The sequence below is a fragment of the Ahaetulla prasina genome, chromosome 6 (assembly GCF_028640845.1).
Source record: "Ahaetulla prasina isolate Xishuangbanna chromosome 6, ASM2864084v1, whole genome shotgun sequence".
Classification (NCBI taxonomy): domain Eukaryota; kingdom Metazoa; phylum Chordata; class Lepidosauria; order Squamata; family Colubridae; genus Ahaetulla; species Ahaetulla prasina.
The window spans coordinates 77,021,086-77,045,155 of NC_080544.1; positions in this window are offsets into that span (position 1 = coordinate 77,021,086).

Below are 24,070 nucleotides of genomic sequence, written 5' to 3' on the forward strand. Positions count from 1 at the left end.
TTTCCCTGTGCTGTTCTGCAACTATTCTTTTATTCATGCATTTCTGAGAGGAAAAGCTGAATTAAAACTAATGGGAGGAAATCTCCATGATTTGTAACAGCCCAGTGGGAATACAATCTGTACTCCTTGAATGGCTTTAATCCAATTGAATTTATATGTCAAAGAGCATGATAGATTTGTCTGTAGAGTTGTAAAGTGGAGGATAGAGAGCACTTTAGTTTTTAATAGGTAGGCACCACCTGCTTAGACACACTCAGAAAATCAGGCAACTTTGAGAGGCCTGTGGTGAAATTTGAATGCCTTGCTACAAAGTTACTTATATGGAAACTAATACCCTTTTCTCTGCGAGTGAAATGTACTAATCAAGAAATATGCCAACGGCAGCTTTAATTGATGTCTTAACATTTGACTGATGGCTTCCAGAAAATTACACATAGAAATAATATTTCTCGTTACCTATACTACAGTTTGAAAACTCAGGAAGATCTGCCTTTGTATTTTCCTTCTTGACCTCAAGAGTACTTATCTCTTTGATCAAATTAGATTACATCTGAATCAGTAACAATGAAATGCAGAAGTTCTCAAAACCAAAATTGTATACTAATGGACTCCCTCCCCATTCTAATCAGGGATCACACCCATCATTGTACATCTACATCTATTTCCTAGGGCCACAGGAAATGTAGTTGGTAAAAGGATAACTCTGGGAACCAGACCTGATATTTTACAACTGTACAATTGTACGCTCCTCTTTTGCTTCTTTTATGGTCTTATCGTGGACAGTTGATTTCAAGATGTAAGGTATGTTCACCTTTCAATGGTCCTAAAAGGCAACCAAAACAAAAAACCCCACTCATATAGTTGAGTATGAGTGGTTAGCAAACTTTAGTTGTTCAGTCTGGATACTAAGCAAATTTCAAAATCTGGTGTTTGGTGGTGTTTCTGCCCCAGGGCTTGAAACATTTTGCAGAAATCCTTGAAACATGGTAAACTGTATTTTGATGTTTTTAACGGAATATATTAAGCAAAGGTCTTAGTGTATAAGTCAACATGAACAGATATTTTATTCTAAATCAAGGTTCAGCTGATAAGAAACAGTGTATCTTGGCGTACAAAGGAAAAACATGATTGTTAAAATTCACAAGGTAAAATTATTGCTACAAAAAGATTTCATAATGTAAAGGAAGCTATATAACTTCTCTTTTTACATTTAGAATGAAATAATTTTAAGCTAAATTGATCTCTGGGCTTTAACACAGAGAGTCTGAGTACTACCACTGCTTTCAGATTTTCTAACTATTGTTGGAAGATACAAAAGGAACATTTTCTTTTTCTATGAACAGAGACAGCTCAAATTTGCACTTCAACATTTCAGTTCAATCTGTGTTATGCACACTACTATGATAGCAGTATGTTGTCATATTGTGTTTGACAGAAAAGAAATGTGGACTTGAGTTAAGTGACAAAAAAGACAGATATCTAAATGTAGGTGTGATCCTTTATTAATATTGAAGGAAACTGTTGAAAGTAAAAGGAGCCATTATCTTTTAACAGTCCATTTAGCAACTACACAGCACTGAAAATTCCCTGGCCAATTTTTGTTTTTGGTGGTCAATGATCATGGAAACCCAGTAACTTCATTTATCAAACCAAAAACCTCAGGTACAACCTTTTTTAAAAAAATTGTATTTCCAGTGTACTTATGAACACTATGCATTAATGGACCTGTCTTTGTGTTCCTAGGTTTCTTGGCCAATATTTAAAAAAATTAAATTAAATTTGGGGCTAACATTTTGAAGAACAAACCTCAAGTGCCCACCTGCATTTTATTTAAATGAAAGCCTCCAGCATCCACAGGCATTTTAGAAAATAATTAGACCAGATTTGTAGCCTAATGTTACATTAGGGAATGCCCAGAAAAACAAAAAGAAATATAAACTGAAGACTAATAAGAAACCCACCCCATTTGGTGATGAGCCCCATTTCCAATTAGCCTTCAGTTAATCTTAATAACCAACAATGCCCGAAATGGGCCATTTGGTAACCTGTGGCTGAGCACAGCCCCACCCCATAGGAGATGCATCGCAGCTTAACACTAGAGGTAGTGTGCCATTGTACTGGATAAGGAGGCTATCACTCGTTAGGAGATTTTTACCCTTGAATGCCCTAGCTTCCGCCTTTCCCCAAGACCATGCAGCCGTCTTAGCTAATAATTTATGCAGCGGCTCTGCTACTGTTGCCTTATTCCTTAAGAATACTGCATAGAAGTTGACCAGACCTAAGAATGCCTGTAACTCCGTTTTGTTCTTTGGCACCGGGGCCTTCCTGATGGCCCGTACCTTGCTCTCAGTGGGGTGAATCCCTTCCCTGTCTATCCGGTAGCCCAGGAATTCCACAGACTCAACCCCGATCTGGCATTTGTTTAGTTTAACCGTGAGACCGGCAGACCGGAAAATGCCCAAAACTTTTCGCAGCCTCGCCCCTAATTCCTCTAGGTTTTCAGCGGATACCAGTACATCGTCAAAGTATGGTACCACCCCTGGTAGGCCCTGCAATAGCCGCTCCATCAGGTTCTGAAATAACCCTGGAGCTACACTGACCCCAAACTGTAATCGGGTACACTTAAACGCCCCTCTGTGAGTCACAATTGTCTGCGCTTCGGCTGTGTTGCTGTCTACGGGCAGCTGTTGATAGGCTTGTGCCAGGTCTAGCTTGGCAAAAACTTGCCCTTGCCCCATTGAGTGCAGTAAGTGCTGTACCACCGGAACGGGGTAAGCACTCTTTTGCAACGCTTTGTTCAGCGTTGCCTTGTAGTCAGCGCAAATCCGGACCGATCCGTCCGGTTTGACTGGGGTGACTATGGGGGTCTCCCACTTAGCATGGTCAACTGGCACTAGAATTCCCTGGTTTACTAGTTTGTCCAGTTCCCGGTCAATCCTGGGCTTTAGGGCGAACGGGACCCTCCTAGCCTTTAGGCGGATAGGGGCAACTTGGGGGTCTAAGTTAAAGGATATAGGGGTCCCCTTGTACTTGCCCAGGCAGTCTTTGAAAACGTCCCCAAACTCCTTCGTGAGTGCGTCTTTGAGGTCGACTTCGTTTCTGAAGATTCCGGTCACTCCCATGCCCAATGCTCGGAACCAGTCCAGTCCCAACAAGCTTGGCAGGGTCCCATCGACGATGGTGATGGGCAGAGTTTTCTTGTAGTGTCCATACTCGACGTGGACGGACGTTACCCCTCGAACAGGGATGCGATTCCCCTGGTAGTCCTGTACTTTTAGTCTTTGTGGTTGCAGCTTGCGCTTTACGATGGCGGGTAAGGCTCTCACGAGGTTGTCCCAGGACATAATCATGATCGATGAGCCGGTGTCCACCTCCAATCGGCACGGCACCCCCTCAATCTTTGCTTTTGTGAAGATTTTCTTTTCTAGGCGTGTTGATGCGTGACCCACTCTCACGACAGTTTGATTCAATTTCGCGCCTTTTTTAAACTGACCACTCGTGGGCCGCTTTGTCGTTCCCGCGCTCTGATTGGCCGGTTTGAATTTTTGGCGGGAAGGTTGGGGAGCTCGACAGACCTGTGCTAGGTGCCCCTTCCTTTCGCATCGCCGACAAGTTGCATCTTTAAATCTGCATTGTTGTCGTTGGTGTTGCCCTCCGCAACTTGCGCAGTCGCCCCGGTCGTCTTTTTCCGGCCTCCCGGTGTGGAAAACTCCTTCTTCCTCCTCACCGTCCGATTCGGCCTGGACCTCTTCATTGTGGACCGGGGTTGATTTCGCACCAGCCGTTGGTGTGACCTGCTTTTGTAAGGTTTCCGCTGCTTGGGTGGACATCTCGTGAGCCCTGGCTTCGTCCAGGGCGTTTGCCAGCGTTAGGTTGCTTTTAGCCAGCAGCCGCCTCCGCAAACGGATGTCCCTGACCCCGCGGATGAGTTGCTCCAGCAATGCCTCGTCCAAGTCTCGATACTCGCAATGTTTTGAGGCTTTTCTTAGGGCGGCCATGTATGCACTGATGGACTCGCCTTCTTGCTGTCTGCGCTCCCCGAATTTAAACCGTTGCACATACTTGGATGGCATCGGTGCAAAATGTGCTTTCAGCAGAGTCTGCAGAGTTTGCCACGGTACCGACTGTACCGGCGTTGGCTCAGCCAGGGATTCTGCGGTGTCGAAAACCTCCAGACCGCAGTGGCTCAGGAAATAGGCTCATTTCCTGTTGTCGGAAACTCCTTGAAGTTCGTTGGTTCGAGGAAACACTCGAAGCGAGCCATGTATGACCCCCATTTCTCCTTAGCTGGGTCGAATGGCGCTGGCGGTGTGTAGCCGGACATCTCTGCTTTCCGCCCTTGTTTTGCTGGGTTCGCGTCTTCCTGGTGAGTTCAGCTCTTTTCCTGGCGCTCTTAGCCTCGAGATCCCACCTTCGTCGCCAGTGTTAGATTCGGGCAATAACGAGGCAGGAGACCAGGATAGTGACAACAGCTCTTTACTATATGGTGAACCCAGCAGCTCGGGCTGGGAAAAACCTCTCCTTAAATACAGTTTAGCCGGAGGCTTCAACCAATCAGCAACGTGCTTTTTTCCCGCCAAAACATTTAAAGATACATTACAATTATGAATCTTCAGCTTGTGTTGCTTGTGTTAGATACTACCTGTTCTGGTGAGGCTCTGGATTAAAGCATTAATCCAAGTAATTCACCTAAAAGTATTTTGGGTTTGGCCCTCCTAAAAACCTTCCCATTCATTTTCAATGACTTTTCCTCTCTTTTTTTTCCAATAGTGACCCTCAGTGAAATGAAAGACAGCAATACAACAATGTTGATTTATGAAGTGCTAAACTTCAAACTTCTTCTTTAGCAAAACACAGAAAACATAGCAAAGGTGGTGGGGCGGAATAGGGAGAACATCTCTCTCACCTTAGGATATGTTTTGCATTCCCTAGAGTACTTTTTAGTGTATGATCGACATTTTAGAAATACTCTAAATAAATACCTAGCAAACCTGGAGAAGTCATTGGAGATCACTGAAATTCTACTTATCAGAGCAAGCCATCTAAGGTTCATTTACTTCAGTTTGGACCTTAATTCTTCCTGATCTTTGACCGAGATGTAGAATCTTCTCTTAGTTCACTAAATCCATTTGGATCAAGCAATGGAAAGAGATTATTTTTGCTGGATTGTAGCATACATTGCATATAGTCTTTAGCCTGTGATCTAATTCTGTGGCATTATAATAATCCTTTGAATAAACACATCTTGAATAATTATAAAATTTGCAAGTAATACAGTGTATTAGCCATCAGCGACATCATCTTTTTTCCCTGTGCTGTTCTGCAACTATTCTTTTATTCATGCATTTCTGAGAGGAAAAGCTGAATTAAAACTAATGGGAGGAAATCTCCATGATTTGTAACAGCCCAGTGGGAATACAATCTGTACTCCTTGAATGGCTTTAATCCAATTGAATTTATATGTCAAAGAGCATGATAGATTTGTCTGTAGAGTTGTAAAGTGGAGGATAGAGAGCACTTTAGTTTTTAATAGGTAGGCACCACCTGCTTAGACACACTCAGAAAATCAGGCAACTTTGAGAGGCCTGTGGTGAAATTTGAATGTCTTGCTACAAAGTTACTTATATGGAAACTAATACCCTTTTCTCTGCGAGTGAAATGTACTAATCAAGAAATATGCCTACGGCAGCTTTAATTGATGTCTTAACATCTGACTGATGGCTTCCAGAAAATTACACATAGAAATAATATTTCTCGTTACCTATACTACAGTTTGAAAACTCAGGAAGATCTGCCTTTGTATTTTCCTTCTTGACCTCAAGAGTACTTATCTCTTTGATCAAATTAGATTACATCTGAATCAGTAACAATGAAATGCAGAAGTTCTCAAAACCAAAATTGTACACTAATGGACTCCCTCCCCATTCTAATCAAGGATCACACCCATCATTGTACATCTACATCTATTTCCTAGGGCCACAGGAAATGTAGTTGGTAAAAGGATAACTCTGGGAACCAGACCTGATATTTTACAACTGTACAATTGTACGCTCCTCTTTTGCTTCTTTTATGGTCTTATCGTGGACAGTTGATTTCAAGATGTAAGGTATGTTCACCTTTCAATGGTCCTAAAAGGTAACCAAAACAAAAAAAACCCACTCATATAGTTGAGTATGAGTGGTTAGCAAACTTTAGTTGTTCAGTCTGGATACTAAGCAAACTTCAAAATTGATTCTGCATTGAATTCTACAAAAGAAAGAAATCTTTAAAATAAGAATTGACCAAGATAACCATTCTTTATTATTTTTTAAATACAACATTTAAAATAAGGTAACAAGTTATTCATATTATTTACCAGCAACTATTTATCATATTGAAAAAAAAATTCTGCTGCAATTTTCCAATCCAGGTTAACAAAAGAACTGTACATCTCCTTATAAAATGTAGATACGTGGCTTGTATTGGTAAGCATTTTTAATATTAAAGTAGTATTATTATAAACATCATAAGAAAAGGTGAGCATAATAGCATTAATACTTAGTTCCCAGTTAAAAGAATATTCAATTTTGCTATTATAGGCTAAATTATTTTGTAATGTGAAAAAGACAGTAGGGTCCAGATTCTGAGTCAGGGTGACAAATGTCTATATTATGTACATCAGGGACTGGCAAACCATGAATGCAATTAGGACGGGCAGCTTCGTCATTAAATAGCATAGACATAAAGTGAAATGTCACATGACCATGATTTACTTATGACAGTTTGTCAGTTCTGCCTGTATTAAGTGACTCACCTGTGATCATTAAGCACAATGTCTCCTGATTGTAAATTGTGATTTCTTGCCAGCTTCCCCATTTACTTGCTTGTTGGAAGCTTGTTGTGAAGGTCACAAATAGTGATCAGCAGGGATATTGTAATGGCCAAACTTCAAGAACTGGTGGTAAATTTCCTTTTTCAGCATTTGGATTTTAATAAAGTAAAGACAAGGTATGGGAGATCTCTCAATGAGAATAGGTTATGAATTTATACAGCAAGCCATGAAAATTCATTTTATCAAAAACATTCCTGAACCAACATCTTTGAATAAGTCAGCACATGTAGGTAAAACAATAGGTAAGAAAACTCCTTTAAATGTGAGGACGGATGCTTATAAAGACAAATATTCCCTTTTACAGCACAGCAGGCTGTAGTTTTGAAATCTCTAATCCCCTTGGAAATCCTTCAGAAATAATCATCTATAATTAATAAATGAACAACACTCTTTTCTGAAATGATAAACGCAACTTCATTCCCCAGTTCTACATATTCATAGGTTAATGTTCTATACACCAAGTCCTAAAGATATTGATATTTTTAACCTTTTCAGGTTATTCAGGGAGGATATAGAACATATAGCTTCTGACTTTTCTACTTTTATTTTCTCTTTTGAACATCCAATCAGACTATTATAATGTAAGCAGGCAACATATGTTTTAAATTTCTGGAACACCAAATGAGCACATTTTGAATCTTCCCAAGTACAATAATCAGTACAAACGTATGCATTGGTTATGATATATGTTAATTCCAGTAATGAGCATTTGTAGGTCTAATTAATTTTTTGCAGATGTTGCCTTTCTCTACCACTGTTCAGTTAGAGGCTGCCACTTTTCCATAAGTAACAGAAGATGGCAATACATAAAGGAAGACTTTTGGGTTCATGTAGAAGCCTAAAAAAAAAGACAGGCTGATTTAATCCCACCTGTGTGAAGTTCAAAGCTTGTATTTCCAATCATTTTCAAAGTGCATACATCTTCAGTGTCTAATCAATGCAGAATAGAGTGGAAGGATTGCTCTACTTATGTGACTTGGTTTGCAGACCAAAAGTTTTCAGTGGAGACTGAGATAATCTACAGGACAAAATGTTCATCACCAAAACAATTCCACTGCATTCAAGATTTTTTTTAAAAAAAAAATATATTTTACCCGTCTTCTCCAAAAAATGTTCATACATTCTATACTAGTAGGACAGCAATGTAAACTAGGTATACACAAATATACGTCATGTTTTCTGTAGTGTCTTTTTGGCACAACTGCAATCCTGTATCTCGCTGTCATATTCAAGATGATACCATGTAAACCAAGAAATGGCAAACCAATACACAATGATGATTATTTTCTTCAGAAGCAGGAGCCTGTCATTATTCATCAATTTTACAATTTGTCCTTTTGCCAGAATTAATAATATGCTCAAAATGAAGGCCTGTTGAATTCAGGATTATAATTTGGTTGATTTGGGTTGATTTCTTCAGCGTGAGGTTTAACTAAAACTCTTGTGATTTGTAAATCATGATTCCTGACTTGAATGAAAGAGCCAGGTTTGTTCAACTAATAATGGTTAGATAAATTTAGATAATACGTAAAATAGTTTGCACTGTGTTACGGTCATACCTTCATGTGATGTGAGAAATTTCTACCCTTCCTGCTGATTACCCTATTTTTCGGAGTATACGATGCACTCCACCCACCCCCCAAAGTTGGTGGAAATGTCTGTGCATCTTATATAGTGAATGTTGCCAAAGCCCCACCCACCTGCCCTCACCCTTCAGCCATTTTTGGCTTCCGCATGTCGCATTTTCGGCCTTTGCACACTCCATTTTAGACCTGTTCCAGGTTGCAGGGGTTGCCACAGCACATCGCCGCTAGTCACAACGTCCGCGCATCGTATTTTTGGCATCCGCATGCTCCATTTTTGGCCCCTAAGCATCGCATTTTCAGCCAGCTCCAGGCAGCGGGGATTGTGGCAATCCTGGAAGCCTGGAATGGGTCTAAAATGGAGTGTGCAGAGGCAAAAACATGACACGCAGAGGTAAAAAATGCAATGCACGGAGGCCAAAAATGCAATGTGCAGAGGTGGCAATGGGCCGTAGCAATCCCCGCAGCCTGGAACAGCTGATTGACAGTATTCTGGGATGCCGATCCTACCATCAATCAGCTGCTTGGGCTGAATCAGGCTTCGATATTGTGCTGAAGCTGACCAGGCTGTTTGTTGTTTGCTGCAAGGAAGCTAGCCAGATGAATACCGATGGATGCTGGTAGGCAGAGGCAGAATTTTTTTTCATGTTTTCCTCCCCAAAAACTAATGTGCATCTTATCCCCGGAGCATCTTATATTCCAAAAAATACAGTATTTTCTCATATACAGTTTAGCAATTTCCAAAAAGAAGAACAATGGAATTCTGAAAATCCATTTATTCCTGGTAGGATAATGTAAGAATCTCTGCTGTAATGGCCTGTTTCCTCCCTTTTTTGCTGCCCCTTCTATGTTCGAAGATCTACTAATCATTTCACTATATACGGAGAAAGTGCTCTTCAGAATTCAGAGTCTATTACTCCTTCTTTTACTCTTGTGATGATTTCCCAATTCAAATCTTAATGTCCATGAATTGCAATCAAATGACAAGGGGGACACACCATAGCTATATGTCTTTTGTTTTCCTCTTGCATAAAGGAGGTTTGGCGATATCACTGATATCACAAACACTGAGCAATTTATTATTTAATTCTCACATAGAAGATGTATATGTATTTAATCCCTTGCAATGATTGAAAAACACATTTACTAAAAGCTGATGGGTCTAAAACATACTAGAACAGCAGCACTGAAACATCTGAGAACATAATCTCTGCTTTAAGCTACGACCTAATAAGAAGGATGCTTCCTTAAATTCCAGTAGCAATTTGGTCCATCACATGAGCTTCATTATACTATGAAACGAAGAAAGCAGAGTGAATAATTAATTCAAATGTATCCATGCAGAGACTTGCAAAAGGTATCCCAATGATTTAACTGTGCAGGGCACATTCTATGGGAGTAGGTGCTCTTGTAAGTAGCTTAGTTTGAAGTCATGTAATGCTTTGTACACCTTTGTGGGCACTTAAAATCAGGCTCAGAAAGAAATTGGCATCCAGTTTCAAAACAGGAATAATGACAAACAGAAAAAAAAATCTGTACTGTTCCAAAATGAATTACTATCAGTATTGTTTTCCAGTGCTGAACTTTAAAACCATAGAGTTATTGGACTTTGGTAAATAAGCATACATTTCATACATTTAACAGCAGATTACAGGCAAAAGGCTTAACTTGGATCAGGAAGTCACAAAAGCTGAGTATGAATGCTTGACATTTGAAAAAAACTAAAAGCAGAAAGCCTCCAGAGACTGATTGTCACTATCAAATATCATTGTCTGAAGCCTAAAATTGAACAGAATTTAGTGCTTCTGAGCATGCGCTGACTGCTCCAAACCCTGAACAGTTCCAGATCCCACCAAATCCAGATCCCGACAATCCAGAACTAACTAGAAAGGCCTTCTCAGGTCAACACGGATAAATAACAGGCATATCTTACCAAGTGTGCAGTGAAAGGGAAATAATATATCAGTGAGCTTTGGAAGATTTTTCGTCTCATCCTCCTTTCACTGACCACAAGGCAATGCACAGCCAGCTCTCACTGGCATTCTTACCTCTTACAGCTCTCATGTTGCAGATCTGGATATATTGAGAACAACAGGTGTTAGCTCCAGCACTGAATTAAATCAAGTTAACACTTCGTATTGCCTCCTAGTTTTCATGTTTCTTAACTCAGCTGAACTTTGCAAATTAAGGTTTTAATAGTTGACACTATTTCTTAATGTGGACTGGATTTCTGTGTGTCCTTAAGCCATGGATTTAATGAAATTGATAACTTTTTTCCATTAAGTTTTTTTTCCTCCTCCTTCTTGGCATCCTTCCATTTTGTGTATGAATTTGTTTTTCTTTACAGAAAGCTGTATAATGCTTGTTTATTCTTTAGGTTTTCATCCTGCCTTTTATCCATGAACTTAAAGCATAGAATGTACATACAACATTTTTCCTCCAGTTTTTCCCTCCAATAGCAATCATGTGAAATAAATTGAAATAAGAGATGAAGCTTCTGGTTACTTTATCACTTCATGAGCTGTCATAGCTGAAGCTGAATTCAAATATGGATCACTTTGATCTTAAGAAAATGGCATAACCACCATGTTGGAGTAATTGTATAAATTACAGCAATTGTAGAAACTATCTCAAACTTTTCAGTCTTATAAATTTGCTGAAACAAATTTTTCAGGAGAAAGAGAAACAGGCAGACTGGCTAAAACAGACTTTTTACTAGCTCGTTTCCTGTCAAATGAGAATGCTTTTTATTAATTACTTTTATGATAGTTTGAATTTTCCAAAATAAGAAGTGCTTTCACAGCACCTGTTTTCAAAGCAGAACTCTTTAGAATCTTCTTATATTTTTAAAGTTCTTTTCAACCTTTTAGGCAGCTCTGAGAAAATTTCAAATATTTGTATAAATAACTTCATGATTAACAACTCCCTGACATAAAAACTTTGCAAAATTATCTTATTTTGATTTCTGAGTACATACATATACCAGTGCACGATCTCTCTGAAGTTAAAAGAGAACACAAACATGCTTTTGCAAAATAGTGTTTTCTGATACAACAGCATGACATTCAGTAATTTATATAGTTATGGTCTGGCACTGATGTCATTGTGTAAGTGAAAACAAAATCTTGTAACTGAAACACAACATGTCTTAAATGTTTTACTGGTTTGAACCTGCAAAATGGGTTTATTATATGACTAAGCTCTTGATAACCTGCTATCCATATGCACAGATTACAACTCAGCACACCTGTAACCCTCACTGCTCCACCATGTCTGTGACCTAAATATGAACGGACCTTATAGAACTAGTTCTATGCATGAGTAGTTGAACGAGAACAGCAATTTCCATAAATACAATTTCATGCATATATTCTATTTGCATTCATAATTGTTCTTAGAAGATGTTCTACCTTCTATAAACAATAGGCAACCAGCTTTTAAGGGGCTGAAGGTATAAGATTTGCAGAGTGAGGGAAGGACTGCAAAGGAGAAACAAGCAGAAATTGGGTGTGTCCAAGAAAGTAAATAGGGGTGTGGGGGAGGGGAAGGGGTGAAATGCTCTCAGTTCGGACCGGATCGCCTAATCCGGTAGCGATCTTGGCTGGTGGTTTGGAGAACTGGTAACAATCGTGGCGCCCACCTGCCTGGCTGTCATTACTTCCTGGAAGTACAAAATGTGTTTTGTACCCTCTGTGCATGCGCAGAAAGGTTTTGTGCATGCTTAGAGGGTGTGTGCATGTACGAAGCAAGTGCACATGCATGGCGCATGCACTTATGAACCAGTAAGGAAAGTAAGTAGATTTCACCCCTAGGTATGATATATTTTCTTAAATGCCATCTATTTTAAGTACTCTATTTTCCTCTTTATCTACTTCTACCTTCTTCAGTTTGAAGATTGCTAAATTCAATTTTAATTTGCTCTACTAAAATTGCTAAGGAGGGTACTCGTATGCCTGCAGTACATGGTCCAGACAATATCAGGAATTAGGCAAGGACTACGATTTCCCCTGTGTTTTAACCATGCACACCCAGTATGCCTAAGTGAAGATAGAATAATGATGGCTTCTTCACAGGTTCATTTTTGCAATTCCTCATGTCCAGCATATGAGGGAAAAAAGTAATTTCTTTGGTAACAATCTTTTTTTAAAAAAAATTTTTTTTCCAGAACTCCTGCTATTTTAGTTTTGTGGAACACACTGGAGCACAATCAACACAATACTTATATGGATGTTCAAAACTGTGCATCTATATTCAAAAGAGAGAGCCAGTTTGGAGTAGTGTTAAGGCGTCAGGATAGAAACTGGGAGACCATGAGTTCTAGTCCCTTCTTAGGAACAAAACCAGCTGGGTGACCTTAGGCTGGTCATGTTCCCTAAGCTTTTCAAGGAGAAAATGGCAAAACATTGCTGAAAAACCTTGCCAAGAAAACTTCAGGGACTCTTCCAGGCAGTCTCCAAGAATCAGACATGATTGAATGAAAAGGGGGGTCAAATAGCAATGTTAAGAGATTTCACAAAATCTCTTCCTTTCCCCCTATTTTTGGAGAGTTGAACATATCTTAAGAGCTCATCTTGTTCTTATTAATTCTGTAGTGCATCTTCTGGAATGGCAGGGCCTACCAGGTTTATTGTCCAAAAAAAAACTGCTGTAGGTCACATCTGCCCAAAAGTTATATTGGATTTGGGGGGGGGCGTATTTAAGTTTTACAAATTTAATATAATTAATTTTAATAAGAATTAAATATTGTCAATAAGATGCCTCCCTAGTCAGGTATTCAATAATTTTCTTATTCCTTAATAAAAACTGCAATGTGATAACATTTTGGGAGCTCAGTAACTAAGGTTTGGGAAACACATTTGTACAGGTTGAAGTTTTCACCTCTCCATCAGAGGAAGATACTGCAGAGATACAGCACTGAAGCATCCAATCAACCTTTCTGCTGAAAAAGCCTACTCAGGGAGCCTTCAAGCTACATATAGGGTTAAATGTCACCAATGCAAAAGATAATTAATCTTATCTGTCACTGCAGCTGTTTCACATAATTTTCACTTAATAGCAGCAAATATCATGTATCATGGTAGGTTGAAAGAACAGTAAAGGAAAGCAAAGTTTTGAATGTATTCTTGAAAAGACAAGCTTAGCTTTCATAGGCATGACTGAAATCAATTCATCCTTAAAAGAAAGCCATGACTTTGAAGCCTATGTTTCCTCCATTAACAGTTTATAGTCATTTCTTGAAGTGTATTTCAAGGGCATGAAATATAAGGTGAGAGTCACAGAACTTTGCTTAAACTTTCCTGCAATCATAAGGAAAGGGGGAAAGAACCATAGGGAAGGGAAGATTTCTCTTTTTTCTCACTTTTTCTTTGCAGAAAAAAAGCTGATTTTTTTTTTCTGCAAAGCACCTTCCCAATTATGAAAAATTCTGAACCTTTAAATTTCAATTGTAAATGAATCAAACTGAATCCTCATCTTTCTCCACAGGTCAAATTGGATTAGCTAGTTCCAGGATAAATAAGAGCACAACTAAGTTCATTCATTTAGCTAAACTGTAATTTTTAACCATTTGAACTATTTAATAAATTAAACTGTGATTTGATTTGTTTTGTTTTGGCTGAAGCATGCCTTGTGAATCCAGCTAACTGTGGCTTGATCAATAAATCCATGGTTTAAAATCTGGCCTCTTCAGATACAAAAATCCTGTCCACTTTGCATTTTCCTACCTGTCATCCAATTGTGAAACATAAGGGAAAACCAACCCTATTTCATTAATATAAATATGTTGAGGGTACAAAGATTCATATCCAGATTTTTTTTGAGCTAAGCATTCAGTTATCTGCCTTATGTTTCCTCCTACATTTATAGTTAATGCATTTAATTCTTATTTTCCTAAGAAAATATTGGTATTTGAAAGAGATGGAACTGCGGTGGTGCAGTGATTAGAATGCAGGATTGCAGGATGACTCTGCCCACTGCCAGGAGTTCAATCCTGACTAGCTCACGGTTGACTCAGCCTTCAGTTTTTACTAGGTCAATAAAATGAGGACCCAGATTATTGTGGGGAAATGTACTGACATTGTAAACCAGTCATAGAGTGGGACACTTTTTGGGTTTGGACATTACATTGTTGGAGCCTGTGCTGGACACTCAAGTGACCATTAGCAGCCAGAAAATATCATTTATCAAGGTGTTTTCTATCACAATGGGATGTTTCTGATGCCAAAGTTATTCCTGCAAATAAGTATGAAGCTGAAAGTGATGACAAGATGATGCTTTATAACATATAACTAATTTTTTTGTTACAATAACTTTTTAGAAAAAGAATAGTCAAGAAGATCAGGAAGGTAAGTGCCTGGGACATACATTCAAACTAAGGGACACAGTTTGCCCTCTGACTTTATGGGCAATTTCCATCTTTAATTGCATGTAATATTTTTGAATTTATAGCATATGTAACTTGTATTATAGGATATGTAAAAGTTGACAACCTGATTATTGAATAGAGTGCTGGAGACTCTAAGAATTAGTTGATAGGGCCACAGCAAAAACTAAATTTAATCCTTTAACATGCATGCAAGTAAACAATAAAAATAAAATACAATGATAGAAATATAATAAAATAATGAGAATAAAAATACAATTTAGTGCACAGTATTAAGAATTATGTTTAAAATAGAAATCTTTATTATACAATACATAATTGAATGTACTTTGTAGTTTTTAGTCATGCCATATCCAGCATTAGTTGTAAAGCAATCTTATGCTTATCAACATTAACATTTTAGAAATCTTAATATTTCTTTGTCTTTAAAGGTTTGTTAATAATCTTTACTCAACACCGTATAAATATTACTGCCTCCAAATAGCATAATGTGGCGCTTATGCTTTATAATAATACAATAAAACAGTATGAAAAGAGAAAATAAAATTAGTTAACATTAAATTACAGAGTTATTTAACTATGATTGGTTACCTAAGTTATATAAGTTTAATGTGGAAGTGCTGATCTAGAAAGTAAGAGAGTTTCAGGAAAATAGGCAGGAACACCTTGAATTGTATTAAATAAATGTGGAAGTTTATTTTTCTCATCACATATTTAAAAAGTATTATTTCTTTTCAGGGCATCTTTCAGGGTTCTTTGGGCTGCAGCATGGAGCCCAATAATCTTAGTTTAGGTACCACTGCAACATTCAATAGAACTCTATTAAATGTTGCAGTGGTACCTAAACTAAGACTGTGCAAGTGTCAAGGTTTTAATCAGCCAATAGCACTTTGAGGTAACACTATTGGTACCATGACCATAGCAACTGTACACAACAACGTAAAGCAGATGCCTTTTCCCCCCAGGATTACACACTTCTGCACATTTGACACACTCTTTAAGACTGAATTGAAAATGCTTCACGGTCTTGGTATGTAACCACTATAGCCCGCGTTATTACTGTCTATTTGTCTAAATATACAACCTAAAAAAGACACTGAATAACAAGATGAACTACAGCAGGGGTCTCCAACCTTGGCAACTTTAAGATTTGTGGACTTCAACTCCCAGAATACCTCAGCCAGAATTCTGGGAGTTGGAGTCCACAAGTCTTGAAGTTGCCAAGGTTGGAGACCCCTGAACTACAGAACCAATTAAAAATCAAATTAAATTCCTTCAGCAATAATGTAAACAAAGAGGCTGCTAGATGAGTAACATTATCCTTTTTATTAAAAAAAATACCTAAAGCAACTCATTGGAAAGACTCATTGGCATTTTTTGCTATATTAACCTGCTTTTGTCTCTTAAATTGTTGGGGGGGGCAATAAGTTGACTTTGTAAAAAATATACAAATAGAATGAGACTATTGCCTTATACACTGTAAGCCGCCCTGAGTCTTCGGAGAAGGGCGGGATATAAATGTAAACAAAAAAAAAAAAAGTGCCCCTTTGTCAGTATCGTGTTTTCATCAATCTGCATTGAAATGACTTGTTTTAAATGTATCTCTTTTTTTTACTTGATTTTCTGCTGTATCTTGTTTTATGGGTTTTAACTAACATATATGATCTCTCCGGATCGTTTTTGTTGGAGTAAATATTTTAAAAATGAATTCAGAATGTCTAAAAATTTGCTTATTGTAATAAATTCCTATTAAGAAATTGCTCCTTAATTACTAAAATATTATTATAATAGTATCTGGTAGAGATGCCAGTCTCTGTGTATGCCACACTTCTGGACAGCTGCTCAGACTACAAAGGAATCAGCAATCATTTTGTAACTATAGATGAGATGGGCCAAAGCCACACAGCATTTTATATGTCTATCCTACAACTGAGGCTTTGTGACATGACAGCCATGTCTAGACAAATCTGCCTCTTTTCCTTAAGCAAAGAAAATGCTTTATCATTTCTTACTATAGAATTACTTTATCATTTCTTACTATACTGACATCTAAAAGGTTCAAAGAAATCATGTCTTCTTTCGGGTTTTTCCTCCAAACACTTTTAGTAAGCATTACTGGCATACTTCTGATATGTGCTCCCAAATTGGAATGTTAATTCTGCTGAACATGAAATGTTTACTAATCCCCTGTAAGGCCTCTCTCTGCTTCTCTTTAATCCATAATAATACCATTGTTTTATAAACCCAATTGTGGATTATGGGACTCTAACCAATACACAATATTAGAAATAATAGTAGTTTATCATGTTAAAATGGACTTTTTAAAAAAGAAGACTGGATTCAGATTAAGTTATTGTTTCTTTATTGCCACAGGAAATGTGTAGGATTTCTGTTAATTATGTTAATTAGTTCAATTGATTTTAATTCAGTAAAAGTATGCTTAACATAGTTTGGCTAAATCAGATTTCTTTGCAAAGCACGAAAGATTTAGTCTAGATCCAACCAAATGTTTTGCCCAGCCATATGAACTCAAAACAGAAGTACATCTTAAATGTGTTTTACCACCTTTTAATCCAAAAACTTCACCAGGAAAATTTCATATTATATAGACAGAAATTAATATACTTCCAAATTGGGATGCAAAACATCTAAGTATTACATGTTGTTCAGTAGGTCTAGTGATGGGTCAGGTGTGGGTGTGTCAAATGAGGGTTTGTAATGGGTCTTGTGATGAGTCAGGTGTGAGTCATCAGTGGCAGTCTTGTGATGTGTCTTGTGATGGGGAGGTTACATCAGATGAGGGTCATTTGGAGGTGAACTGCTGGTGGGGGGGGCTTGAGTGAGGGTAGGTGCCGTATCTGATTAGCTGTGTGGTTAATTTGGTTTCTGAGGGGTTTGTAGGTTGGTTGTAGATCAATGTGTCTATTGATGGAATCGCTTGTGGTATGCCAAGCTTTGATGAACTCATGAGCCTGGTGGGTGGTAGCATGGCCAATTATTTTTGTGTTGCTCCAATTGAACTGGTACTGCTTGGTGCTAGTGTGGGTAGAAAGTAAGGATTTGGGATCGTGGCATTTGACTGCAAGTCAGTGTTTGTGGATCCTGGTTTTTAATCGATGTGATGTTTGTCCTACATAGAATTGGTTGCAATTATTACAGTTGAGTTTGTGGATTATATTGTTTCTTTCACCCTTCTGTATCTTGTCTTTGGTTCTGGATAATTCCTGATGGAGTGTGGTTTGTGGGCTATTGCTATTCCTAGATAAAGTCTCCTACGTCAACTTTTTTTACACACAGAGGGACACACATGCTGTTTCACACATATGCTATCTCTGTGTCAGCCCTTTGCACATTAAGAATGAGGTAACTGGAAATTATCATGGAAGTGTGTGCTTTTCCCCCTCTATACAAAGGGGTAAATTTTAAATAAGAATATTCAATGTTATGTTGAGATTTGGACATCTTTTTTAATTTTAAAAAATGTTTATGTTTGAGGGATCTTATAAATGCTATATATAGATGTGAAAGACGGCTTGGTGTTCATATGTGTCCCATTACCCAGACTGATGTTCACAAGTTAGTGATATTCAGTATGAATGTTATACTTAATAGGTGCTATCCTGCTAATTTAATGATTTGGTAACATTTGAAAAGTGTTAAGCTTGACATTTGCTTTATGGTGTTATGATGATTATTAATGAGTTCCTTTGAGAGTTTACTAAACAAGAAACTTAAACTTTCAGTTGTGAAATCTCAAAGGGCAATTAAAATTTTACGCTGAGGGGAAGGAAAAAAGAGAAATGTCATTTTTGTATGATTAATGAACAAATGGAGCTATTGAATTCAGTTTATTTTGCTGAATGCTTTTGTTCTTAAATGAAATAAAAATCCTGTCAAAATGCAGCCAGAAATAAAAGTATTCAAGCCTAAAAATATATAATCTTTCCTTAAAATTGTCACGGGCCATTTGTACAAGTGAAAGCATGACTTTTAATCTTAAGAGACTGTATCACACGTCTCAATTAAAGCTCTGTTGTGCCTACCAGCAGACATTCTTTCCATTACAGGATCTTAGAAGTATGTTTGTTTTGAGATCTGCATTGAGTTACTTCAAATATTCTAAAGTATTCTCCATCCTGTCACAGGCAAGTGTTACACTGCCCAGATATTATTTTCAAGCATGATACTGTACTTCAGAATACTACAAAGGAAATTTTATAGTATTGAGCCAGCTGACTGTTTCCAGCAGCTAATATTTTTAGCAGATGTTGGGGGGACTTTTCAATCCCTTTCTGGGGGCAACGGGAACTAAGATATTGATATATGTTACATTATTACTTTATAAAAGACATAATCCATTTGGGATTTGAAATAGATATAGAATACACAGCTACACTGCATGGAAGCATTAAATCAAACATAACTATAAAATGTATTACAGAACTGTGTAAATCATTCAAAAGGATACTTAAAATGTTTCCCACAGCCCAAACCTATTTTTATTGATTAGATTTATATCTCACCTTTCTTCCAGGAACCAATGGCAATGTAGATATTATTCCATCAGATGTTTCCCCAAAACAACATTTATATTATTGATTACATTTATATCTTGCTGCAGTTTGAATCAATCATGACTTAGCTTGAGCAAAGTCACCAACGAAATGCTTTGGCTATGGCTGAATCTGAACCTGGATCTCCCCACCTAAGCCAGGCATTTCTGGTCATCGCATATTGGGTTTTAGGTCTTTTGAAATTTGGTAAAGGATTTCTGTCTGTTTACTTGAACAATTCAGTGACAGTTAGAAGATTTCAGAAGTGTTCCTAGTTCGAATTGGCTTAGGCATTTTAAGTGGGTAAAATTCCAAACACATTATTCACACAATACTTTCTGAGTGCAGCTTGTCTCAAAATGGTTGTTAGTAATGGGAAAAGGACATGAATGGTTATAAAATATAAAATAAACATTAATTATAAAATAAACATTAATTATAAAATAACTAAATGAGGTTTTGTCTGGCTGTCGGAGCTCTAGAGATATTTTTGAAAACATTGCTTTGTAGCATGCCAAAGCCAAATTTACATTGTTATTTTTATATATGTAACAATATGAAATCACAGTTCTTTTGCAGGTGTTGGTCTTCATCAGCATCATTTTTTTCCTAAGAACCTAGGATGCTGTCATGTATCAGCATGTGCCGATCTAAGCAGTGTAACTGACAGATGGAAATTTTGCCAATATGCACATTTCCTAAGTGCCATCAAAGATGTTTTTTTGATGTGTGCCAATAACCACTGGGACCCCATTGTCGGTTGATGCCATAATCTTTCAGTTTTGGTTTTCAGATCTTGATCTTCTTTGTGATCTTCTCCAGTACTTTGTATTGTAATCTACATTTCTCTGGTATTGTCACATCAATTATCCACACTTTTCTACCACAGTTATATCTGATGTGAGCCAGGATTTTAATAGTTTGTGTTTACAATATTTTACAATATTTTAACCCACTCATGTTTTACTGCTTTTTCAACTCTACATATGCACAATTTTTTCATTATTGGTATCTGATAATTTTTATGATGTTACAATGAATCATTATGGCAACATTGCAATCATTTTGGCAATTATGCAATCTTGCATGAGAAGAATACATGATCTTTTGTTTCTTCTGCTTCTTTGCATAATCTGCACTTTGAATCATTCGATGATTTTTGAATTCTGGCCTTGATCGCATTCGTTTGAATAATTTGCTCTTGCACAGTCAAAATCAAGCCTTCAGTTTCTTTTTTTTTTAATATTCCAGTTGTACGACATTGGCAGGTTTTGTATTTATCCATTTTCCCTTCAATCTTTTATAGAAATTGACAATGTAATGTTTTTCCTTGTCAGCATTCTCTTTGTGTTTTTATTATATGATTTTAATGTCCACTTTTTAATTCTTGTAGATTTAGTAAATTCCAATTTCTAAATTGCATTGATGATTCTTGGCTGCTTTTTACTTTTCTTTTTCAACAATTTGTTTAACTTGTAGCAACCCTCTGTCTCTATTCCTACGAACCAGGTATAATCTATTAATATAACTATGGGGATGTAATTCAGAGTGATTAGCCATTTCTTGTTTTTCAGTTCAAAGTCTCCAGTTCAGTTAATAATTTGATCAGTGTATTGTATCACAGGTATGGCCCAAATATTGACACTTTGATGGTGTTTCCACCATTCAATTTGTCTTTAGCAATTTTCTTGTGCTTTGGATGTATTCTTTGCTAATCAAGTTTTTAACTTGTACATCCTGATTTTATCTAATTGTAAAATGTTATATTTGGTTTTTTAAATATTTAAAATATTTGTTTAATTTGCATTTTTAATTTAAAAAAATGAATTTCCAATGTGCAGTGTTTCCACTTTTGGGGAAAAAATATACACTCTTGTATATTTACACTTTATATTATACACTTTACAACTATACATTTTGGTTGGAATTTTTGAACAGAGAAAGGCAGAAACTAGTGCACTCTTTTTATTCCTGCTCTCCATGCTGTAGCAGAACCAGTTTGGGCAGATTCAATCAAGTTGCTGTCAGCCAACTATGTGGCAGAATTCGTTTTCATCTTTAGACAAGGGGCACTTTCATTCATATAGTAGAAGCCTTTGAAGTTAAACATGAAGATCAGTCAGGCTATATGCAAGATAGAGTTGTATAATTATCATATATATCTTCTGTGTCTCTCTGTGTATCAATTACCTGTATTTACAAGATAGCATATAAGTATATTGAGAAGGTACATGATATATTTGTCTTTTCTTTATGTGTGTGTGTGTGAGAGAGAGAGAGAGAGAGAGAGAGAGGGAGGGAGGGAGGGAGGGAGGGAGGGAGGGAGGGAGAGGGAAGGGGAGAGAGAGAACTAAGCATACAAGAGAATAGGTTATATGTCCAATGATATTATCCCCAAGGGTATTCTTTTAGCTGCAATCTTATAATCAACAATCTAGGAATAAGTTCCATGGCATTCAGTCTTTGTAGAAAAATAAAGGTTAAGAAAGCCCGTGTAACAAAGTTAGCAAAAAACAAGCATGATAACATCAAAGAAAAATGTGTCATCAAATGAACAGTGTTCATTTGGTAAATGTGGAAACAGACTGAATCAAACATTTGGTAAATGTGGAAAGAGACACCTATCCTGTCTGAATAAGCAGAAGCTTTTCTAAGTCAGTAAATTGTGGGCTAATAGATATCAATGAATTCTGCAATAATTATTCTTTTGCATTTTTTTTCCGAGCACTCATTTCCTCCTGTAAAGTATCCTTACAACATGATATTTCTCAAGGGTTTTACTTTGTTTACTGACTTGTGATCTAAGGATTTTTATCCTCATGTTTGAGAAAGATAACATGGTTGGAATGTAAAGAGTATGATAAAAAGCATGTCCAATAGTCAAGAAAACCAAACCCCATCATTTAAAGGTCAAAAAGGACAATGAACAGCAAAGTAGTTTAATTGCCTATATTGCTAAAAATGTTCTGACATATCAGTGGCCCATTTTAAATATCAGGGGTTACTGTTGTTAGTCTGTTTATACCTAAAGCCATTATGGAATCCACAATTCCTTGATGGAAAACATTTCTTTGCAAACACAATTTCAAAGCAATATTTTTAACTGAAAATACAGAAAATGCATCTGTTGTCAGTTCAGTCTATCCAGAATTCATGTGTATAGAAGTTTGGACAGAGAAATACACTCCTACTTTGCTGTAGTTTTTAATGTATATAAAAATAAGATCACAGTGCTACTTAGGCTTACACGTAACAATTCAGAAATAGCCCAATCCTAGTGTTATTTATTTATATCTTGCCACTATTATTTTTAAAAATAACTCAAGGCAGTCCAAGACATGTTACACCTCCTATTTTCTTCACAACAACAATCCTCTGGGGTAGGTGGAGCCAAAAGAGAGTAACTGGCCCAAAGTCACCCAACAGGCTTTCATGGCTAAGATGAAACTATTTATTTATTTATTTATTTATTTATTTATTTATTTATTTATTTGTCACAACAGTATATATAAGCATAAGCATGAAATAACTATATGATATATAAGCATAAATATAATCATAAGTATGTAATAACTATATGAAATTGGATACAATCAAAGGGAACATTAGGATAGGAATGGTAGGCACATTGGTGCTCTTATGCATGCCCCTCACAGACCTCTTAGGAACGGGGTGAGGTCAATAGTAGATAGTTTTTGGTTAAAGCTTTGGGGATTTTGGGAAGAGACCACAGAGTGGTAGTGCATTCCAGGCATTAACAACTCTGTTACTGAAGTCATATTTTCTGCAATCAAGATTGGAGCGGTTCACATTAAGCTTAAATCTATTGTGTGCTCGTGTATTGTTGTGATTGAAGCTAAACTCATGTTCAGACTAGAACTGGAGCTAGAACTAGAACTCATGTTCTCCCATTTTCTATGCTGGTGCCTTAATTACTAGAACAAACTGTTTCTCTTGTATTAGTAAAAGGGTTCCATTCTGATTCATTGATGACTGAGTAAGAATCAAAATTCTGTTCTAGCTAATCAATACACTAACACATATTCGTAATCAATAAAATCCAAATTTAAAGGGGCCATATTGCTTACAAGGAAAAAGCACCTGAAGCAAATAGGCTTGCCCACTATATTATTTACCATTTTACACAATAAAAGAAAGAAGCCTATAATCCATAGTGAATATTTCACAGAAGGATAAATTAACAAGAGAAAGGATGGGACAGAAGAAGAGCAGAAAATTAAATGAACAAATAAACTTAAGGAGGATCAAGCAGAAATATGGGATTAAAGATGAGTAATTAGTATTAAAGCAGCTGGTAATTCAGAAGAAAGACACACTTGGGTCACAAAGAACTGCAAAGAAAGAGAGAAGGCACAACCAGGTATGATTCTAATCAATTACCTCTCTCTCATTTACTTTATAAGCTTGCCACCTATTCAATAGGCTGAGGCTGGAATAACCAGAATCTGATTTTAGGACAGACCTGTTCATCTCAGAATCCATAGTCCCTCCTCTCTACCAAATCATTTTTCTTAAAGCAAGCATTATATTATGTAATCCATTCTCCCTTTTGGTATGTGGCACTGCCTAGAACACTAAGTTCCTAAATAACTTATCAGAGGTATAGCTCTGAGGAGAATGTTGAACTAAATTCAGGCAAATTAAACAGAACAACAGAATA